Here is a 22,340-nt window from a genome sequence, read left to right as displayed (position 1 = left end):
GGCTTCCCTGTCCATCACCAAACACGGGAACGTGCTAAAACTCATGTCCATTGAGTCAGTGATGCCATCGAACAATCTCATCCTCTGTCATCCCCTTCTCCTCCCACCTTCAATCTTTCTCAGCATCAGCGTCTTTTCCAAAGAGTCAGTTTCTCATATCAGGTGATCAAAGTTGGAGCTTCAGCTTCAGCATCGTCCTTTCAATGAATATTCAGGACTGATTTCCCATAGGATTGACTGGTTTGATTTCCTTGTAGTCTAAGGGACTCTCAAGAGTCTTCTCCAACACCACACTGCAAAAGCGTCAATTATTTGGTGCTCAGTTTTCTTTATGGTCCAACTCTCACATCCATACATGACTACTGGAAAAACCATAGCTTTGACTAGATTAACCTTTGTCAGCAAAGTAATGTCTTTGCTTTTTAACATGCTGTCTACGTTGGCCATAGCTTTTCTTCCAAGGAGCAAGTGTCTTTTAATTTCATGGCTGCAGTCACCGCCTGCAGTGATTTTGGAGAACAAAAAAATAAAGTCTGTCACTGTTTCCATTGTTTCCCCATCTATTTGCCATGAAGAAATGGGACCAGATGCCATGATCTTAGTTTTTTGAATGTTGAGTTTTAAGTCAGCTTTTTCACTCTCCTCTTTCCCTTTCATCAAGAGGCTCTTTAGTTCTTCTTTGTTTTCTGCTATAAGGGTGGTGTCATCAGTGAATCTGAGTTTGTTGATATTTGTCCCAGCAATGTTGATTCCAGCTTGTGCTTCATCCAGCCCAGCATTTCACATTATGTACCCTGCATGTAAGTTAAAGAAGCAGGGTGACCATATATAGCCTTGACATACTCCTTTCCGAATTTGGAACAAGTCTGTTGTTCCATGTTCAGTTCTAACTGTTGCTTCTTGACCTGCATAGATTTCTCAGGAGGCAGATAAGGTGGTCTGGTATTCCCATCTTTTGAAGAATGTTCACAGTTGATTGTGATCCACACAGTCAAAGGCCTTGGCATGGTCAATAAAGCAGAAGTAGATGTTTTTCCGGAACTCTCTTGCTTTTGTGATGGTTCAGTGGATGTTGGCAATTTGATCTCTGGTTCCTCTGCCTTTTCTAAATCCAGCTTGAACATCTGGAAAGTCTCGGTTCACATACTGTTGAAGCCTGGCTTGGAGAATTTTGAGCATTACTTTGCTAGCGTGTGAGATGAATGCAATTGTGTTGTAGTTTGAACATTCTTTGGCTTTCTGTTCTTTGGGATTGGAATGAAAACTGACCTTTTCCAGTCCTGTGGTCACTGCTGAGTTTTCCAAATTTGCTGGCATATTGAGTGCAGCACTTTCACAGCATCATCTTTTAGGATTTGAGATAGCTCAACTGGAATTCCATCACCTCCACTAGCTTTGTTCATAGTGATGCTTCCTAAGGCCCACTTGACTTCACATTCTGGGGTGTCTGGCTCTAGGTGAGTGAATATACTGTCATTGTTATTGGTCATGAAGATTTTTTTTTATTACAGTTCTTCTGTGTATTCTTACCACCTCTTTTTAATATCTTCTGCTTCTGTTAGGTCCATACCATTTCTGTCCTTTATCGAGCCCATCTTTGCATGAAACATTCCCTTGGTCGCTCTAATTTTCTTGAAGAGACCTCTAGTCTTTCCCATTCTATTGTTTTCCTCTATTTCTTTGCATTGATCACTGAAGAAGGCTTTCTTATCTCTCCTTTCTATTCTTTGGAACTCGGCATTGAGATGGGTATATCTTTCCTTTTCTCCTTTGCCTTTTGCTCCTCTTCCACTATAATAATAGTGATACTTAACTGTTTGCCAACAATTCATTCAGGTATTCATATAGGCCAATAAGGTGATACAGGTATTAGTTTGAAAAATGATAGCTAGAAAATACTGGGTATGTGTGTATCAACAATACAGAAGAGAGCAGTGAGCCTGTTTAGGAAATTTAAGTAGCTTCATGTAGTCAGAGCCTAGGATACAAAGGGGAAAGGCAAAATGTAAGTGTGGAGAAAAACACAGATGCTTCAGCTGAAGTTGCCTGTAAGTAACATTAAAGATGCTGGATTTTGTGTCTGAAAGAGTTAAAATCATTAATATGTTTTGTTAGCAAGGAAGTGGTAAGATCCTATCTGCCTTCTAGAAGTATCACTCAGGCAGCAAGTGCAGAGTTGGAATATATTGGAGGGGTGTGATAACAGAAGCAAAGAACGATAATCCAGGTCAAGTGGATGGGTTTGTGCACAAAAATCATGGAGACTAGAAAGAAGAAGACTGGAAAGATTTTAGGAGTTAGTATTGACAAAACATGGTGTTTGATTAGTGTTGAAATTCTGGATTAGATGACTGGATCTAACAGAGCTATTCACTAAAATGGGAAAAACAGAGAAAAATATTTTGACAAGGTTGGGTAGTGCGTGGGTAATTATTCTGATATCCATCTAATAATTTTGAGAGGCATACCGAGGATGCTAGCCGAGATTTGCAGTAGTTAAGTGAATGTATAAACTTTAAACATGGTCTGAATAGATAGATTTGAATCTCGTCAGCCTATCAGTGGTAGTTAAAGCAATACTCTATCTTTGTCTTACTGATTACTAAGGATGGATGAAAGGAAGAGGAACTATGGTCATCCTACTTACCTTTGTTTCTGTGTCATGATTTTCAGCACAAGTAGCTGGCTAATGGGAGGAAATAACACAAAAAAGATTATCTGATAGAGTTCTTAAGTCATCTTCAGTCATCTGGGTTTCTTAGAATGCTTTCTTTCTGCATTTGAAGCAAATTCAGTTTCAAATGGGAAGCCTCTCAGGGCTGTCAGTACCCCTGCTTATTCAGTCATGGATGTAATACTCCTACCTTGTACTCACTTTGTGACTTGCTGAAGTCCCATATTCCATGAGTACACCAGATTCCCATGCTCAGGAAGTGCTGTGCTAAGTTACTTCATTCATGTCTGACTCCTTATGACTCTGTGGACCGTAGCCCGCCAGGCTCCTCTGTCCATGGGATTTTCCAGGCAAGAATACTGGAGTGGGTTGCCATTTCCTCCTTCAGAGGATCTTCCTGACCCAGGGATTGAACCTGCGTCTCTTATGTCTCCTGCATTGGCAAGCAGGATCTTTAGCACTAGCACCATCTGGGAAGCCCCCTGTGCTCAGGGAATATGGCAAATGTTACATGAGAACAGGGAAAGAAAGAGTAATGGATACATATACTACACATTTATGCTTTGCTCAAGCTCATGCTTCATTATCCCATCAGACATCAAGCATAGGCCTTTTCGAGTGTGGGGCACAGGAGACTGCACAGTATATATTCAGCTGAAACTGACCTTGTATATAATCTGTAATCACATGGCTTTATCCTATAACAGTGCATCAACTTAGAGGTCCTTTGGCTGATCAATGTTTACCATTAGGAGAAACGACAATAATTATAAAGATACATGTTCAATTATAGTGTGGAAAAAAATGTCACCCCCTTACTTGTCTTTTCAGTTGTATTCTTAGTGTTATCTCTGGCCATAAAGAAACGTATATATTTATAAAATAGTTACACATCTTTGCCATTCACCAAGCATTTTCTTTAACATGGCACAGAAGGGAGCCAGTTTCGTTTTGATAATTTTTTTTTACCTTTGATTCACCTTTTATGAATCATATTCCTTATGTGGGATTTTCTACCACTAGAAGGAAAAATAATTTGTATTTTGTGCAACTCATTATACAGGGGCCAGAGAGAGTTAGAGAATAATGTATGTTTGTGTAGAGAGATGAAGCAGTAAGTGCTCCTTCATGAAAAATTTTATCATTTTTAGATTTATCCCTGATATGTGCCTTTTTATACATGGAACTTTTTGAAATATATGAAGGCTCCAACAGTACCATTATCTAAATCTCTATTTGCTTCTGTCATTGTGACATAATAGTTTTTCGTTTACTAGGATGCTGAGGAAAGAGAAAGGAGAAAGTTGAATCAATTTATTAGGACCAGGAACATATGTGGCTTTTATAAACCTTTCCGACTTCCTACTGTACTATCTTGTTGATACCTTGCAGAAAAGATATTTTCATATCCAAGTCATATTTGTATTAATTCTGAACTTCTAGTCACTTGTTAGATAAACATCTATGAATATAGCCATCTACCAGCTCTAGAGTTATAATTTGGCAAAGTAAATGTTTTTCCCGCAATCATCTTTGGTGGAATGTAGGGATGTATTTATTGTTTAGTTAATAAATCATATCTGAATTTTTTGTGACCGGATGGACTGTAGCCGGCAGGCTTCTCTGTCCATGATATTTCCCAGGCAAGAATACTGGAGTAGGTTTCCCTTTCCTTCTCCAGGGGATCTTCCCAACCCAAAGATCGAACCTGTGCCTCCTCCGTTGACAGACATTTCTTTACTGATAAGCCACCAGGGAAGCCTGAATGTAGGGATACATGTAGTTTATTTTATGAAGAATAAAAATGTCTTACTCTGTGTCTTAGACTACACATAAATTTGGTATAAACTGAATGAAGAGATTTAGACACACAGATTTGCCAACTAACAGATGACCTGAAAAGACTCTGTGTGAATTTAAATTAAGGAGTGAGTATGAGCAATTTTTAAACAATCAATACAGTAGTAGTGAATGAGACCTCAAAATGTATGTCTTTGAAAAAGACATTAGGTATTTTCCTTTTTTTATTCTCTAGTGAGACATAAAGACATTCTTTAATATTGCTACTCTTATTTTATATAACTATTTTTTGTAATTAATATAAATATAGGTAAGCACACACACATACACACTCGCACACATTTTAGTGACTTTCCTGGAAACATCAAATCAAAACAGAAGTGAGCACTCCAAATGATAATTGCAGATTTTTTTCATCCTAAGACTTTTCCAATAGAAAAATTTTCTCAGAAATTGGAATACATTTTGCATATTTGTATATATTTAAGATAGTATATTTTCTTGAAAAGATTTTATTAAATGAATCATGTGTTTTACAAGCAATAGTTTCTTAAAATTTAGGGAATACAATAATAGCTGTGACCTAAAAGTGAATTTATATGACCTAGGCATTGCATGTGATGTATTTTTCAGAAATTATCTTGTTTGATTTTCACATAAGATAGGATTATTTTTATCACCACTTATGAGAAGCCTGAGACTTGTCCTAGGAATGTCCGAGATAATGGTGCTATGAAGTTGAGCTTAGATATCATTGCAGACTTATTTCAAATGTTACATTCAAAAATGACTTTCCTGTTTTGCTTTGGTACAAAGATTAACTGGCTGTTTCTCTCTCCTGAAAGGATTGTACTATATAATTACCTGGCAACAATATTTTAATGATACCACCTGTTTGTGGTTAGCACCCCACCCTGCTACACTGGTGGCTGGGTCCATGAATAAGTGAAGTAACTCTTTACAAGCTATGCTCCATTTTCTGGCATTTACTTGGTCTCCACTTGCACAGAAAAAAGAAAAAATGAAATGGTGGAGGAAATGGATATTTGTGCTTGAACTGGTCAAATTACTAAAGGCTGTCTCTATAAGGTTATTGACTAGGAGGCTCATCTGGGCTCATAAGGTTTCTTGCCAGTGTTTCAAAGAATACTAGATACAGGACTATCTGCAGAGCCTAAGTGTCCTTCTAGAGGTGAGGAAAGTAACACAGGATTATTCTATCACAGTTGATTGTTTCCAAACACATTGATCATTTTCATTGTATTAAAGGTTGGAGAATCCTGTGGACAGAGGAGTATGCCCATCAGGTCTCAAAGAGTCGGATACAACTGAAACGACTTAGCACCTCCCCACGCACACGCATACCCTTTCATGTCTAATTCTATCTTTGCTGCTTTTGGAAACGAATTCAGTATGAACAATTTGTCCTTTCCTCTGCACCTTAATGTATCTTACTTACCAATTTATAGCAGGTAGATATGGGAAAAGAAAGACGACTAATACAGAAGAGACTTAGTCACTTTGAGACTTGGAGAAGACTAATTACTTTTAATTTAAAATATTTTTTATTCTAAATGCTTAAAATGACTGTTTTGTTCTGCTTTTTGTGCTTTAATGAGCCACCTAGGAATTAAATTCATAGCGCAGGCATCTTTTATTTGGCATTGTCAGTGCAAATAACTAGGTGCTGCTGATAAAACTGAATTCTGAGTTACAAAAACAAAATGACCTGTGGGGGAAAACTGGATAATTGCACGAAAAAGTAGAATTAGTTATATTATTACTTTAAATGATAAAGTGATTTAACTAATAGAGTGAATTGCTATAGCCTTTTATTATTAAAATTTTTAAAAATCATTCAATTTGGTATCTCGTTCTCATAGTAATTAGTCATAATTCAGTTGTTATTCCAGTCAGTAGAATGTGTTTGATCTAAATTATTCATTGTAGGAAGAGAATATAATGAATGTTCTGTAGCTGAGAGTTCAGTACAGTCACTCAGTCATGTCCAACTCTTTGTGACTCCATGAACCGCAGCACACCAGGCCTCCCTGTCCATCACCAACTCCCAGAGTCTACCCAAACCCATGTCCATTGATTTGGTGATGCCATCCAACCATCTCATCCTCTGTTGTCCACTTCTCATCCTGCCCTCCATCTTTACCAGCATGGGAGTCTTTTTAAATGAGTCAGCTCTTCACATCAGGTGGCCAAAGTATTGAAGTTTCAGCTTCGACATCAGTCCTTCCAATGAACACCCAGGACTGATGTCCTTTAGTATGGACTGATTGGATCTCCTTGCAGCCCAAGGGACTCTCAAGAGTCTTCTCCAACACCACAGTTCAAAAACATCAGTTCTTCCGTGCTCAGCTTTCTTTATAGTCCAACTCTCACATCCATACATGACTACTGGAAAAACCATAGCTTTGACTAGATGGACCTTTGTCAGCAAAGTAATGTCTCTGCTTTTTAATATGCTGTCTAAGTTAGTCATAGCTTTTCTTCCAAGGAGCAAGTGTCTTTTAATTTCATGGCTGCAGTCACCATCTCCAGTCATTCTGGAGCACAAGAAAATAAAGTCTGTTACTGTTTCCATTATTACCCCATCTATTGGCCATGAAGTGATCGGACCAGATGCCATGATCTTAGTTTTTTGAATGTTGAGCTTTAAGCCAACTTTTTCACTCTCCTCTTTTATCAAGAGGCTCTTTAGTTCTTCACTTTCTGCCATAAGGGTGGTGTCATCTGCATATCTGAGGTTATTGACATTTCTCCCAGCAATCTTGATTCCAGCTTGTGCTTCTTCCAGTCAAGCATTTCTCATGATGTATTCCACATGTAAGTTAAATAAGCAGGGTGACAGTATACAGCCTTGATGTACTCTTTTCCAGTCCAGAACAACACCAGTCTGTTGTTCCATGTCCAGTTGTAACTGTTGCTTCCTGACCTGCACACAGGTTTCTCAAGCAGTAGGTCAGGTGATCTAGTATTCCCATCTCTTTCAGAATTTTCCACAGTTTATTGTGATCCACACAGTCAAAGGATTTGGCATAGTCAATAAAGCAGAAATAGATGTTTTTCTGGAGCTCTCTGCTTTTTCTATGATCCAGCGGATGTTGGCAATTTGATCTATGTTTCCTCTGCCTTTTCTAAAACTAGCCTGAACATCTGGAAGTTCATGGTTCATGTATTGCTGAAGCCTGGCTTGGAGAATTTTGAGCATTACTTTACTAGCATGTGAGATGAGTGCAATTGTGCGGTAGTTTGAGCATTCTTTGGCATTGCCTTTCTTTGGGATTGGAATGAAAACTGACCTTTTCCAGTCCTGTGGGCACTTCTCAGTTTTCCAAATTTGCTGGCATGTTGAATGTATCACTTTCACAGCATCATCTTTCAGGATTTGAAATAGCTCAACTGGAATTCTATCACCTCCACTAGCTTTGTTCATAGTGATGCTTCCTGAGGCCCACTTGACTTTACATTCCAGGATGTCTGGCTCTAGGTGAATGTGAGTGATCATACCATCAGATCATCTGGGTCGTGAAGATGTTTTTTGTATAGTTCTTCTGTGTATTATTGCCACTTCTTCTTAATATCTTCTGCTTCTGTTAAGTCCATACTGTTGCTGTCCTTTATCGAGCCCATCTTTGCATGAAATGTTCCCCCTTGGGAGCTGAGAGTATATATATATATATATATATATATATATATATATATATATATATATATATATATATGTAATCTTTGTCACACGTTGCCAAAGGTAAGCACTGACAGTTAAAATACATATTATTGTTCTCTGTGGGGAAACTATGCCCATTCCTATTTGGGTGACAAGTAAGGAAGCAAAAAGTATAATATGAGTCATTTTGTTTTATAACTATTAAGTAGGTTAAAATCATTGAATATGTAAGGCAAAATTGAATTTGAAAAATCCCAAGTGAAAAAGACAAAAAGAAATTTCTTTAGATTATCTTAAATCTTGGGGAAAAAAAAAAAAAAAAGCTTGTTTATTTTAAAAGACAAAAGCAAAACCCAGAACCTGACTCTACTGTAATTTTGTTACTGTTCCCTTTACCATCCTGAATCCAATTTTTCTGAATGATGATAATTCTAGAAAATTGTGCTGTGAGGGAAATTAGTGTTTTTTGACTTTCAACTCCCCTTTTACCCCTGCATCGTGTTAAGGTATACCCTACCTCGTCTCTAGGAATCCACCAGTCAGTCAGTTCAGTCACTCAGTTGTGTCCAACTGTTTGGACCCCATGGACAGCCAGGCTTCCCTGTCCATCACCAACTGCTGGAGCTTGCTCAAACTCATGTCCATCAAGTCGATGATGCCATCCAATCATCTCATCCTCTGTCATCACCTTCTCCTACTGACTTCCATCTTTCCCAGTATCAGGGTCTTTTCCAATGAGTCAGTTCTTCACATCAGCTGACCAAAGTATTAGAACTTCAGCTTCAACATCAGTCCTTCTAATGATAGTCAGGACTGATTTCCTTTCAGATTGACTTGTTTGATTTCCTTGCAGTCCAGGGGACTCTCAAGAGTTCTCCAACACCACAGTTCAAAAGAATTAATTCTTTGGCACTCAGCTTTCTTTATGGCCCAACTCTCACATCTATACATGACTATTAGAAAAATCATAGCTTTGAGTAGATGGACCTTTGTTGGCAAAGTAATGTCTCTGCTTTTTAATATGCTGTCTATGTTGGTCATAGCTTTTCTTCCAAGGAGAAAGCGTCTTTTAATTTCATGGCTGCAGTCACCATCTGCAGTGATTTTTGAGCCCAAGAATATAATAAAGTCTCTCACTGTTTCCATTGTTTCTCCATCTATTGGCCATGAAGTAATGGGATCAGATGTCATGATCTTAGTTTTTTTGAATGTTGAATTTTAAGCTAGCTTTTCCATTCTCCTCTTTCACTTTCATCAAGAGGCTCTTTAGTTCTTCACTTTCTGCCTATAAGGGTGGTTTCATCTGCATATCTGAGGTTGTTGATATTTCTCCCAGAAATCTTGGTTCCAGCTTGTGCTTCATCCTGCCTGGCATTTCTCATGATGTACTCTGCATATAAGTTAAATGAACAGGGTGACAATATGCAGCCTTGATGTACTCCTTTCCCAATTTGGAACCAATAATTTATTCCATGTCCAGTTCTAACTGTTGGTTCTTGACCTGCATGCACATTTCTCAGGAGGCAGGTCAGGTGGTCTAGTATTCCCATCTCTTGAAGAATTTTCCATAATATGTTGTGATCCACATAGTCAAAGGCCTTGGCATAGTCAATAAAGCAGAAGTAGATGTTTTTCTGGGACTCTCTTTCTTTTTCTATAATCCAGTGGGTGTTGGCAGTTTGATCTCTGGTTCTTTGCCTTTTCTAAATCCATCTTGAACATCTGGAAGTTCTCAGTTCACGTATTGTCATTTAAGTCACCCCTTTAGGGTGACTCCATGTAATTGTTTCTGATTAGGGTATTTCTTAACCCTCTTAAATGGAATAAAATAACATGAGCTTATCCTTTGTCCTGTAGGGATGTCTTCTCTGACAGAAGCTGTTGTTTATAAACTGTGAACTGATAAGTGAATGTACATTAGTCTGGACTGTAGATCAGATATCAGCCTCACCTGGAAACTAGCAGGAGATGCATGTCTTTGGGCTCCAACTTGATTTATTGAGCTGTGAACAAGATTCCCAGGTGATATCTATACACATTAAGGTTTGAGAAATACTATTGGGCTGCTCCAAAATAGTAACACTGCTAAATGGCCAAGAAGAAAATCCCCCAGCTGTAAAAAAGCGATCTCAGTCTAAACACAGGATTCATATGCTAGCAGTATCAGGCTTCATAGCAGGACAGTCCACAGGGGAAATATTCTGTGGCAGGTAAGGCTAATGGCTATTTGGGGAACTGCAGCACTAGCATATGGAATAGTTATCTTTTTTTTTAAGTCTTAACAAAAATTTCTCCTTATTTTAATGGGGAAAGTTCACACGGCAAGGCAAAAGTTAAAAAAAAAAAAAGTAGTACAATTATTTTGCTCTTGAGGGAGGGAGGGTAGGAGGCAGTGAGAGAGAACTTTTTAAAAGCACAGCAGAACTTCTGACCTCTTAGAAATCATGTAACATAGGTATGTCGTCTTTAACTTCCATGGTTAGAGCAGAAACCTAATGTTTCAACCTTTAATCATTTCTTTGACTTTTGCTGAATTTCTTCAGATCTTTCATCATTATTGGAATTTGGAAATGAGAATAGCTCGCTGCTTTCTTAGGAAAGTAATTTGCCCTTTGGAAGAAATTTGAGTTCCTGATTACTCAATTATGCCTTATTTTTATTATAGCTGTCCTAAATCATTGTTAAATAATTTGCTACACATGGGAATTTATATGTTTAATAACTTACCAGGTGATTAGGACTCTTGTTCCTTGGACTATACACCATGAAAGACTGAAAACTAATCACTAGATTCATTCCCAAGCTCTGGGAGGAGTAAAAAACAAAACAAAACAAAAAATGTGTAAGTCATTTTTTTTAAATGTTACTGAAACTTTGCTTTCTGTCTCCAGTGCCAGTTTACCTTATATGTTTTATTTTTAAAGTTGTAGTAATAAATTCCTCCTTTATGCAATGTTAACAAGATAAATTGTACTTATTGAGATTGAAAAATATTTTTCAATTAACCAATTTCTTCCTTCAAGTTTTTCTCATTTATACCTATAGTTATTTGTAATTCTTTTCAATTATTTTTTAAACTCTCTCTTAATTTTAAAGACATTTCAGGTTTTTGTTTTTTTTTTTTTTTTTGCTTATCACCACAGTTTAACCAACTTCTAATGTATTTTGGTAGAGTGATCTTCCTGGCATTTCTAGGGAAGATTTACAATACATCGTTTACTCTGCAACAAGCCTGTTGGTACTGTTTGCATAGTCACCATGTTAGCACCCACATGATGGAAAACAACTTCTTTCAGGCAAGCCCTCCTTATTTTTTGTTGATTTAAAAAATTTGATCTCTAAATACCACAGACTAAAAAAAAAAAAGATATTAGGCAGACTGATGAAGGAACAATTTTATCAGAACTGTAAAGTAACCATTTTATCATATATAAATATGGACTATAAAGTCAGTATTTACTGAAATTTTATTTATTTACATGTATTTCTTTTGGAAGTTTTAGTTAACTAAATCAGGAACAACTTTAGATCTTTTCTCTTGTTGACATAGGAACTCCTTTAAAATAATAAGAACCATGCCAGCTTACCAAGCAGTAGTTTTTCAATGTGTTGAAATTTAAATAAGGTAGCACATGTTAAAAGAATAGAAATTCTGTGCTTCAGCTTATGAACTTTCTGCTTGTTTTCTTTACATGGTTGTGTGCGTTTATATATTCCTTTAAAGTTATTTTTGTGGTCTGTAGAAATATTGCCTGTAGACATAGAAACCCATAGTTATCATTATGCATCTGGATTAATGAATTTATTTTATGGGTGCATCCTCAATCTTATGTCATTTTGTCTGTGACACTTAAACCTTGCCTCTAAAATTTCTTAAAATGTTCTCACATTTAACACTCACTGTCTGGAAAAGAATACACTAGAAAGAATGATAACTTTACCTGTTATTTGGAATAAACAAGAATTTGACGGGACTTTTAGCAACTCTTTGCAAGTGGGTGCTTTCTGTTTTATGAATTCACTTTAATATCATCTCGAAGTATTCTTTCTCTTTCATCAAAATGTCAGATTTTTGGAAAATATATACACATGACTTCTACATTATAAACCCACATTTTAGGATTAGCATTAGCATTTTTCAATCAAGATGTATAATCTAAATTTGTATGCAGAATATGTGTGAATGTATAGGCTCAACAGTATGACTTCATTTTCTCTGTTAATTATTTTACCTGTATTCATCTAAAAATATGTTGGAAGTATATAGACCCAAATATCAATAGTGGTTGTCTCAAGGTAGTAGGATTATGAACGGCTTTTTTATTTTACTCTTTTGCTTTACTTTAAAAAGTATTTAATAAACAAAAATTCAATATATGTTATTTTGAAAAAGAGAAATAGAAGCAATCAAAAAAATATTTCTTAGGGCTTTGTTTTCAATGAGAGGAGCTATCCATTCAGTTGTTGGCCAAAAGAAGTAAAACCGTATGACATTTTAATTGCCTGAAAGGATGTCATGCTAACTTCACTAGCAGTAGCTATTTATTCCTCTAGAGTAGCTCTGGAAAATATATTTGGGGAGAAAGAATAGACTATGACTAAATTGCTCAGATATTTGCAAATGTGCCTTTAACATGTCTGGTACTGGAAATAATGTAAGAATTGAGTTTGACATGACCAATAAGGATGCTCAAAGTGAATGATGCAGATTTATAGATGGAAGTGGCCCTTCCAAGGTTGATCAGCAGTAAAGAACTCTGCCTACAATGTGGGAGACATGCATTCAATCCCTAGGTTGGGAAGATTCCCCTAGAGAAGGAAATGGCAACCAACTCCAGAGTTCTTGCCTGGGAAACCTCATGGGACAGAGGATCCTAGTGGGCTACTCCATGGGGTCACAAGAGTCGGACATGACTTAGTGACTAAATCACCACCACCGTAGATTGATGTAGATGTTATGCTATGGAATCCAGATCTCTCCTTATGTAATATTCTCTCTACTACTTCTCATCACACTTTGGTTTACCATTGCTTAGTTATTTGTATTTGCCTGTAGACTATACATTTGTCAGGCAAGAATTTGGATTTGTTTACTGTACCTGATATATAGAAGGGGTTCTGTATATTCTGACTAAATGAGAGGTGAATGAGAGATGAAAACCAAGCTCAGAACAAGGAGGGAAATTTAGAAAAGAAGATAAATGGAAAAAATTAGACAATATGGATGGCTAAACAGGAATTATAATGAGCATAAATAGGTTTTAAGGGCATGACTTTTGGACAGAGATAACCCTGATATGATTCTACTCCCCATGAGAGAGAAGATCAAATCTAATCAGTAAGTTTATTAAGAATTGCAGCACTAGATAGTGGCATGAGAACAGTCTCTAAGCTTTGGAATAAGACAAGTTAAACTCAGAATATAACAACGCGTACTCTTGGGAGTAATTTTTTTTTTTTTAATATAGCTGAGATAATCATAGAATATACAGTTGTTTTTTTTTTAATTTAAGAGCAAAATTAGGACCTTTAAAAATTTATGCTTCTCTGATTTTGCCCACCCTAAATTAGTCTAGAAATAAGGTTAGAGAGAAGTCAAATTTTATTATACTCTATGTTGACTTTAATAATGTCAAAAGGACTGTAGGGGAAAAAAGAAAATATTGGTTATCCTTGATTGAGGACTCTAGCTTTGGGAGGAAAGTGATGAAAAACTGCTTTATTTTTCCCATTGGGTTTCCAGTTTTAGAGAGAACACTTAGAAAAGGCAGACTGACTTTTGTTTCTATTGTCAGAACACAAAGACTTACATCGCAGTTGGAAGAGATAGGGCAGCTTTGACTGCTGTTCTCTGATTCACATGAACCTCCGATATTGATGTGAAAGTAGATATAGACCTTTTTTCTAGAGAGGCAAAAATGACATGAGCTGAGAATGTGGGTAGCATTGCTTCACACACCATTGTTCAAATCTGTGCTTAGCAGAAGACCCTGAAAAAGTGTGTGTGTTTTTTTTTTTTTAATTTTTCTGAAGGCTCTTTCTTCATCTAGAAGATAGAGATAATAACTTCCTCACATAATTGTTGGAATGACTAATTCCTAGAAAAGGGCTTCACACTGAGCCTGATCCATAGCAAGTACAGTGAAATAAAAGGTACTCTGTTTTTGCTACTTTTTTTTTATTATTACCTAGAAGGATACTGATCATGCAGATCTGCATTAACTAAGTCCTAGGGCCCCACAACTTACTACAGTCAGAAGAAGCAGAGAGGAAAAAGAGAAGGTCACATCTTAGTAAGTTGTGGTCTTCTATAAAGCCTCACTGCAAAGAGATGAGAAGGCCAGGAACATAGGAAGAAGTACTGAATATAGTCAATGACAGGCTTGTTAAGCAAAGGACCTCTAAGGCTATAAAATGAATCTGAGACGAAGGGTAGAAGAGTTCTCAGAATCTTCTTCATCATTTACCTCACCCCACTTTTCTTTGGAGTGTCTTGCAGCAGTGAAACTGGGGAAAGTACGTGATGAAGAAAGAACTGTTGATGACAGAGAAAGAGAACTGGGAATCTTTGCCTATTAAATGATTTCCAAAGAAGCTTGTCTAAGAGCACAGCCCCAGTGGAGAAGGCGTGAAGCAGATTATTTTAATTTTGTGCAAAGTCCCTCTCTCTTGGTGTCTACTCTTTCCTGTCCGGGCTGCGCCTTATTAACAATCGGTAGCAGCCTGATATAGTGAATATTCTACAATTAAAATTGCTGTTTTTAATTACAAGTATTGTAGCCCAGAGGCATTTGTTAAAACTTGGAAGATTGATGGATGCTCCAAACCACCTATTAGAACCAAAACAAGGAAGCAGAACCTTAAGCACTTAAATGTGGAGGAATGTCATTTGCTTTTGCTCAACAAATATTTCATTGGAGCCTACACTGTTACAATAAAAGTGGAAGATACTAGCAAAATAGAGGTGCTTTTATGGCGAAATGGTAAAACATATGGCATAGACAATTACAAATAGGACAATATGCAGTAAAATGATAATTGTATCTTTTAGGTGAAAGGAGGAAATGAAAGGTGAGTATGATACATACAGGCTGCTGCCTTCCTGATTGTCCAGATCGAAGGAGACAGAATTGGAGCTTTAAACACTAACCTAGATAAATAAAAATAAACAGAAAAATTATAGTGGAGTGTAATATGCTACCTAAACATTTTGATGTCAGTCTACAGTGTTTCTTCTTGATTTTCTTGTCATTTATTTTTATTGAGGTATAGTTGATGTACAATATTATACAGAGTTTCAGATGTACAACATAGTGACTCACAGTTTTTAAAGGTTATACTTCATTTATAGTTATTGTAAAATATTGGCTATATTCCCTCTGTTATACTATATATTCTTGTAGCTTGTTTATTTTATACATAGTACTTTGTACCTCTTAACCACCTACCTCCATCTTGCCCCTAACCCTTACCTCTCCACATTGGTAATCACTAATTTGTTTCCTGTCAGTTCAGTTCAGTTCAGTTCAGTCGCTCAGTCATGTCCGACTCTTTGCGACCCCATGAACTGCAGCACGCCAGGCCTCCCTGTCCAACACCAACTCCCGGAGTCCACCCACACCCATGTCCATTGAATTGGTGATGCCATCCAACCATCTCATCCTCTGTCGTCCCCTTCTCCTCCTGCCCTCAGTCTTTCCCAGCATCAGGGTCTTTGCCAATGAGTCAGCTCTCCGCATCAGGTGGCCAAAGTATTAGAGTTTCAGCTTCAACATCAGTCCTCCCAATGAACACCCAGGACTGATCTCCTTTAGGATGGACTAGTTGGATCTCCTTGCAGTCCAAGGGACTCTCAAGAGTCTTCCTCAACACCACAGTTCAAAAGCATCAATACTTCGGCACTCAGCTTTCTTTATAGTCCAACTCTCATATCCATACATGACCACTGGAAAAACCATAGCTTTGTCTAGACGGACCTTTTTTGACAAAGTAATGTCTCTGCTTTTTAATATGCTAAGTTTGTCATAACTTTCCTTCCAAGGAGTAAGTGTCTTTTAATTTCATGGCTGCAGTCACCATCTGCAGTGATTTTGGAGCCCCCAAAAATAAAGTCAGCCACGGTTCCCTCTGTTTCCCCATCTGTTTGCCATGAAGTGATGGGACCGGATGCCATAATCTTAGTTTTCTGAATGTTGAGCTTTAAGCCAACTTTTTCACTCTCCTCTTTCACTTTCATCAAGAGGCTCTTTAGTTCTTCATTTTCTGCCATAAGGGTGGTATCATCTGCATATCTGAGGTTATTGATATTTCTCCCGGCAATCTTGATTCCAGCTTGTGCTTCCTCCAGCCCAGCATTTCTCATGATGTACTCTGCGTATAAGTTAAATAAGCAGGGTGACAATATACAGCCTTAATGTACTCCTTTTCATTTGAGTCCAATTCTTTTTTGCTATATACCTTGTGTGTTTTAATTTTTAGATTCCACATATAAGTGATAACATACATTATTTCTCTGATTTATTTCAGTAAGCATAGTACCCTCCAAGTTCATCCATGTTGTTGCAAAGCAACAGTTCATTCTTTTTTATGGCTGAGTGGTATCCCATTGCATATGTGTGTGTGTGTGTGTGTGTGTGTGTGTGTGTGTGTGTATCTGTACATGCATCTTCTTTATCCATTCACCTATTGATGGACATTTAGTCTGTTTCCATATTTGGCTACAATAAATAATGCTGCTTTGAACATTGTTGTACATACCTATTTTCAAATCAGTGTTTTTGTTTTCTTCAGGTATATACCCAGGAGTGGACTAGGTGGATCATACGGTAGTTTTATTTTCAATTATTTGAGGACCTACCATACTGTTTTCTACAGGCTGCACCAATTTACGTTCCCACCAACAAGACACAAGGGTTTGCTTTCCTCCACACCCTCACCAACATCTGAAATGCTCTCAGCATGATGCCCTAGCTAAGGATTCTATAACTTTAGTAAATATAACCCTGCATCTGCACAGGATGGCAATCTGTAAGGAACAGAACTGTCTGGAGTATAAAAAGAAGGTATTTCAGAACTTACACACTCACTGCTGTGAGAGCCTTTCCTTAGAGACTTTATCTCTTCTGACCAGAGGTGCTTGTCTGACATGGGAAGCAAAGACCTGGGGAGCGGCCCTTGATGTCCGGTTCTCTCTTTCTGCTTCGACTCAGGCTTTTTACTGCTTGTATCCTTAAAATTGTATCTGTTTACCACTGAGTAGTGTCTCTGATTCATGTGAGTCTGATTTGACAATTTAAACCACTTTGTTAACTCACTGGGTGCTAGATAATTTGGATTCCACTAATCAGATGTTCTTTTATGAGACTTGAATCTGAAATTAAAATAAATCAAGAGAGGGGAAGAGCTTTAATACTATCTGTTTACCACTGCAACTAATTTGACCATTGCGTGTATATGCATGTGCATTGTAGGACCATAAGTCATGGATGCATTTTGTAAGAGGCACAAAAATAAGAGCAAGAAGAGAAGGTATTAATAATGTTAAAAAGGGAACATAAAGTTTGCCTGGATTCTAACTTTAAGTGTCTGAAACACAGCCAACAATTATTGTTTTTCATTATTTTAAAAGAAATTCTATGACATACTGGAATTGCTTCAGTGATAAAGATTGATACTTTAGAGGCACTGGATTCCTCTTTTGATGGATGTTATTGTTAAACAGTTATATTGATAGGGGCTTCCCTGGTGGCTCAGTGGTAAAAGAATCTGCCTGCAAAGGAGACCCGGGTTCAATCCCTGGCTCGGGAAGATCCTCTGGAGAAGGAAATGGCAACCCATTCCAGTATTCTTGCCTGGAGAATTCCATGGACAGAGGAGCGTGGCAGGCTACAGTCCATGGGCTCGCAGAGAGTCAGACACAACTGAGTGGCTAACACATGTATACTGATATAGATCAGTCTCCAAATAGATTCCCTTCATTGCCCTAGTCCATGGCACTAATTTTTATTTTGAATTTAAAGTGTTTGAAGACAGCCATCAAATCCATCTAAGTCTGCTGATATCCTGGTTTTTGTTTTTTTTTTTTAAGTTTTTAAATCATTCTCATAACATTGTTTAAAAAATTCGTTTTCCACCTTGCATGCTCTTCTCTGAATATCTTTAACTTAGTGTTCCTCTTTGAAAATAGATCCAGGTTTTTCTGTGATACCACCACCACCAGTAAATGCAAAGGGAGGGAATAAACAAAAGAGAGATGGAGGATGAGTCTATAGATTATAACAGATTTTTAAAAATCTAACACAGAGCAGAGCATGTAGCTCCTTTGGATACTGATTCAAACAAGTGAACTATAACAATTACGTGTGTGATGAGTTATCTGAAAATTTGAATATTTACTCAAAATTTGATGATTTGAAGGAATTATTTCTAGGTATGAATTTTGTATTGGGATTATTTTTAGAAGCCCCAATATTTAAGAAGTGTTTCTTGAAAAATTTATGAATGAAATGATATGACTTCTGAGCCTTATTTCTAAGTAATTCACAGTGGTGAGTGCATGAGTATATTCACATGATCAAGACTGCCTCAAGTAGGTATTTGAAGAAGTTGAGTGAGGGTATATGGCAGTTTAGTTCATATTCAGTCAACCTTTGTAAATATTTTAAATTCATCATAAAAAAACATTATTCAAAAGTTTCATAATTAAATTTAGTTTCATAAAACAGTTTGTTTCAGTTGATTTTTGTCACTGTTAGCTATGCCTTACTTCAAGAAATCATCCCACAAATGTGTGTATGTGTATGTAGCTAGCCAGCTAGAAGACTGAACAGACAGATAAGCAAAACATGATCACTACCTGCAGAATGCACTCCTGATAGTGAATCACAGAATTCAAGCTAGTTTACTTACATAAATAGTGAATAACAAATATTTCTTTTAAGTATTAATCTTAAATACAGGCAATTACAGTGAATATTTTAACTACTTCTTTGACATTTGAATAGAAAAACAGATTCTTCATCTTAAACCTTGGATCTCACAGGTTAAGAGGAGGCTAGGAGGAGAGAAAGATATGACTGAATATACTTATCTTTAAAGAAGTCAGATTTTATGTGCATGTTTGTATAAATATGGTCAGCATGGCTATTTCTTAGGTCAACAAATTTTATTGTATAAATGTGTTCTGTTGTACCCTGTGAAAGCTGCTTCAATTGGACTCTGAGTAAAGGGATGCTGGGGGCTTCCCTCGTGATTCAAGGGTAAAGAATTCACCTGCAGTGCAGGGGGCGCAGGAGATGCGGGTTCCATCCCTGGGTAAGGAAGATTCCCTGGAGTAGGAAATGGCTACCCACCCCAGTATTCTTGCCTGAAGAATCCCATGGACAGAGGAGCCTGGCGGGCTACAGTCCATGGGATCACAGAGAGTCAACGGGCACCACTGAGCACTGAGCACAGAAGGACACTGGATGATAACAACTAAGAAAATAAAAGACCCATATTATTTCATTTATCTTTTTGGTTCTAGGTCAGTTTTCAACCTATAAAAACCAGAGTATCACTTATATATTTCTGAAAATGCCAAGAGTATCATCCAGTGGCCTCAAGGGCTACTTTCTGAAAAACACATGAATTCAAAAATGTGTATTGTATTCATTCTTTCAAGTTATATTGTTTTCCAGAATCATTTTCTTTTTTACAAGGAAAAATACATACACACACACACACACACCATAAAATTTTTTGTTGTGCCTGCAAAAAAAAAGTAGTAAAAGATTTATTGTCTTTTTGAGCACAATAACAAGAAATATGTCTTTATTATAATTTTATTCCCAGGTGAAATATGTCAATTATTTTGAAAACTATTACTAATACTACCAGTATTCCTCTGAAATGCATGTAAAGATTGCTATGTATAACTTAACAGACAAATGGGGCTCATAGATATGATATTCAGTTTTACCAAGATTTTATTTTAGTGTCATGATTCCTAAGTTTTTTATTTATATAACAAATTAACTCCAATGTATGCAATATTTAATTGCTTTATATTTTCTCAGAACTAATCAAATATAGACAAGTGCTAATGTAGGGATATTGTAGACAACAACACTAAAAATATAATATTCAGTTCTTCAGTTCAGTCACTCAGTCGTGTCTGACTCCTCACAACCCCATGGACTGTAGCACACCTTCTTCAGGTGATAAAAATGTTTAGTGGACTTTTAAATCACTGATTTATTTTTTTTCATAATTTATGCCTAAAAACAATATTTTATCAGTATGTGTATATTGTCTGTATAAAGAGAAAACCACTCTTAAAGCATTTTTTATATCACAGAAGTAGAGGAGAAGTTATTTTTCAGTGGTTAGAAATAATATAAGATTTAAGTGGATAAAGCCTCTTTTATGGTAAAAGGTCCATGTACCCATTTGTATCTAATAGTTTACTGTTGCTTGAGCTTCTCAGACATTTTCAAAGAAAAACGAGTTCTGTTACTTGGCATCTACAGGCAAATTTCAGTTAAATATAATCACAGGGATCAAGAAAACAATCCAGGCCGTTCCTGATTTATCTATAACAGTTCTCACTGAAGGATTCAAATGACTTTAAATGTTTTTGTAAGTACATAATATCTCAGCATATTTAAAAGTCTTTGTTATAACCTAAGTTAAACATGAAAAAGAAAGCAATGACTTTCTATTACTTTATTTTAAATGGCACATATAATCCTGCAAGCCAGTTTTACTTCTCAGCATTTTTCAACTACTTTTAAATAGTATATATTACAAGTTCATGTTTTTAAAGTTTAGAGTTTTTAACATGCATTGTCTAATTTAATCCTCTTTGCAACCTGGTATAGTGTTTTATTTGCAATATTTGACTTAAAGGAAAGAAAACTTCACATGGCCTATTTATTATTATCATGAGTCATGGAATATAATTATAAGAAAGTCTGTCAGATGATCACTGGTCATTTGGCGTTCCTCTGGATTTATATTTACATCATAGCTGTGTATCTGTTTTTCTTCTTTCAACTGGTAGTTTTTTTGTTTTGTTTTGTTTTTTTTTTAGCTTTGTGTTTTAAAGGCACTTATTCTGACCCAGTGGCTTCCTTAGTGGCTCAGATGGTAAAGAATGTGCCTACAATGCATATTCTTATTGTCTCAGGTTTGATCCCTGGGTTGGAAAGATCCCTTGGAGAAGAGAATGGTTACCTAATCCACTGTTCTTGCCTGGAGAATTCCATGGACAGAGGAGCCTGAAGGTTTACAGTCCATGGGGTCACAAAGAGTCAGACATGACTGAGCAACTAACACTTTCACTGCTTTTATTCTGACCCAAGCTCTATGTGTCAAACTCCAGTGTCAACCAGGATCAGTTCCTGTGTCATAAATCCAGTTCACAGGAAAGAGAATATGATTGACTCAGCTTCGGGCAGTTATTTTCAGCTCACATTCCTCCTCTGAATTACTTACATGTTCAATTGCCTATTGCTTACCTCCACTTTGAAGTCTTTGATTCAAAGTCATGTTTGATGTATCTCTGTTCTTGACATGACTTTATGATGGTCATCTCTAACATCTCCATCCTACACACCCATATCCAGTCCAATAACAATTCCATGTAGCTTTACTTCCCAACAACATATAGAATGTGATGGCTGATCAGTCTTTCAGTCACTATCATCTAAGTCAAACTGCCATTTTCACTCACCTGGATTATCCATATCTCTGTATCTGTTCATGTTCCCCACAGCCTATTCTCTGTATAGAAAACAATCATCTTTTAAAATTTTAAGTCAGATCGTATCATTTCTCTGGTCAGGTTTCCTATCTCACTTCTATTAAAGTTGAGATTATTTGCAATGTTCTACAAAGTTCTGTATTATCTTTAGCCCACCTATTACCTTTCTAATCATAAACCTTAATTCTTTGTCTTGTTTACTTGGTTCCAGCCGCACTAACTTTCTTCTGTTTATTACACATGTTGGGTGCATTCTCAGTTTGCGGTTCTTCCTCTTGACTTAAATGGTCTACCCTGAGAAGTCTGTGTGGCTCACTCTATTGCTACCTTCCAGTCTTTGCTTAAATGTCATGTTCTCAGCAAGGACTTTCCTGACTACCATGTTTAAAATGGCAGTTTTTCTCCCAAGGTTCCTAAGCTTGTTATATGTGTTAAATTTC

General features: G+C 36.8%; 1 protein-coding gene across 3 annotated transcripts in view; it reads left to right on the top strand.

Annotated features, from left to right (window-relative positions):
- The window catches only part of GRID2 (glutamate ionotropic receptor delta type subunit 2), a 1,644,075-nt gene that overhangs the window by 908,205 nt on the left and 713,530 nt on the right, over positions 1 to 22,340 (top strand). The gene's annotated exons all lie outside the window — the stretch shown is intronic.

The sequence above is a fragment of the Bos indicus x Bos taurus genome, chromosome 6 (assembly GCF_003369695.1).
Source record: "Bos indicus x Bos taurus breed Angus x Brahman F1 hybrid chromosome 6, Bos_hybrid_MaternalHap_v2.0, whole genome shotgun sequence".
Lineage (NCBI taxonomy): Eukaryota > Metazoa > Chordata > Mammalia > Artiodactyla > Bovidae > Bos > Bos indicus x Bos taurus.
This window is presented reverse-complemented; position numbering and strand designations above follow the sequence as displayed.